The following is a 2004-nucleotide window of genomic DNA, read 5'->3' as shown; positions in this document are numbered from 1 at the left end:
CCTTTGAACATAGTTCCAAATTTCTGTACAGAACATTTGAATCAGTTTAAAACTTGACCAACAGTGCATTAGTGTCTAAATTTTCCCACATCTCCTCCAACATTTGTCATTTTCCTTTTCTGTGGTATTAACCAATCTAATAGGTATGGGGTGTTATATCAGAGTTGTTTTAATTTGCTTTTCTCTACTCAAGAGTTGTTTAGAATGTTTTCATGTGACTGTAGATAGTTTTGATTACTTAATCTCAAAATGTCCTGTTTATATCTTTTGATTTATCAATTGGAAAATGGCCTTTATTTTTATACATATGATTCAGTACTCTATATATTTGAGAAATGAGAATTTTATCTGAAAAAACTTGCTATATTTTTTCACATGATGATTATTAACTGTATTTCCCTCCATCCTATTTCCCCCTGTTTATCCTATTCTCTTTCTCTTTTATTTTTTTTTATTTTTTATTTTTATTAAGTAGTTGTTTATTGGAAAAAGTGGGCTGAGGAGGGGTCACTAGATTCACCAGAGAGTAACAATACCACACAAATTAGGAGTGATGGGAGAGGTCAGCACAAAGCTCTGGATCTCAACCTCTTCCTAGACTGTGAGGGATGGCCTAGAGTGTTAGGGCATACCCGGGTGGAAGGCCTTGACTTAAGATAGTGGGCATGGTTAGAGATAAAGAGAGACTCGATGGCTGCAGCTCCTGACTTTCCACTTGGAGTATACTTGCCTTGAGCAGCTTGGCTGTTGGCCATGGCCCACTTAATTTATTCCTCTTGGGCATCCTTGATATTTTCCTTCTTTCCACCCCAGGTCTTGAGGGCAGATGCCTGCAGAGCTCAGCCATAAGAGAAGGTCAGGTCCATGGCTTGTGCAAGGGGCAGATATTGATGGCATTGAGGTTGACAGAGACATCCTCTTCACTCTAACTCCCAGAGAGGAAAGTGATACCACTGACTACAGGAGGCACAGTCTGGCAAAGGGCAGTTACAGTTGCCATTGCAATCTCCTCATGTGAATATTTCTGGATACAAGCATGGCCAGGGGTGACCATGTTAGGCTTCAGCAAGGTCCCTTCCAGATAGATATGGTGGTCACTCAGAGCTTTGTAGACGGCAGCCCAGACCTTCTCATTGTCATACTGACAATGCTTCAGATCATGTTCTCCATCAGGGAAGATCTCTGACTCCACAATGGGGACAATGCCATTCTGCTGGCAAATGCTAGCATACTGGGCCAGCACATTGGCATTCTTCATGATGGCAAGTGAGGAAGGTGTATTATCTCCAATCTTCAGTGCACAACGCCACTTGGCAAAGTCAGCTCCATCCTTTTTATACTGGGCACAGTGCTTACTCAGTCCATCCAGACCTTGAGTGGTAGTCTCGCCACTGGTCCGTGCCAGAGGCACTACACCTTTGTCCACCTTGATGCCCACAACACCACCCTTATCCTTTATGACTTTGGAGAAGGGACAACCATCATCAGCTTTCTGGTAGAGTGTCTCATGGAAAAGGATAACATCTCCAATACAGGAGTTCACTCTATCAACAGCTGTCAGAAGCAACTGCCTATAGAGGCATTGATTTTCCTCTGTGTTCTCAGTTACAATGGACTGCAGCCGCTTTGCAATGCTTCCAGTGGACTCAACTGCTGCCAAGATTCCCTTACCCGGAGCAACAATTCGGTAAGCTATATCAGACAGTTCTTTCTTTTGTTCTGGTGTCAATGCTGGGTATTGGTGAGGCATGTTTTTCTTGGCTGTGCTGGTAGTTTCCAGTAGAAAGCAATCCTCTTACGGTTGAGAACTGAACTTCTGTACTTTCTGAATCCGAACGTCACCTTTTGAACTCAGGAGGGGCCTCTCTTTCTCTTAACCCTGTCTATCCTCAAAAGTGCTTTGCTTTGATTACCACCTCCCCCAATCTGCTCTCCATTCTATCAGACTCACTTCTCTTATCCCCTTCTTCTACTTTTCTGTAGGGTGAGACAGATTTCTTTAGC

General features: G+C 43.1%; 1 pseudogene; it reads right to left on the bottom strand.

Annotated features, from left to right (window-relative positions):
- Positions 1-563: 563 nt before the first annotated feature.
- On the bottom strand, positions 564-1765 carry LOC140517734 (fructose-bisphosphate aldolase A pseudogene; annotated as a pseudogene).
- Positions 1766-2004: the final 239 nt, after the last annotated feature.

This window comes from Notamacropus eugenii, chromosome 1, assembly GCF_028372415.1.
Source record: "Notamacropus eugenii isolate mMacEug1 chromosome 1, mMacEug1.pri_v2, whole genome shotgun sequence".
Taxonomy (NCBI): Eukaryota; Metazoa; Chordata; class Mammalia; order Diprotodontia; family Macropodidae; genus Notamacropus; species Notamacropus eugenii.
This window is presented reverse-complemented; position numbering and strand designations above follow the sequence as displayed.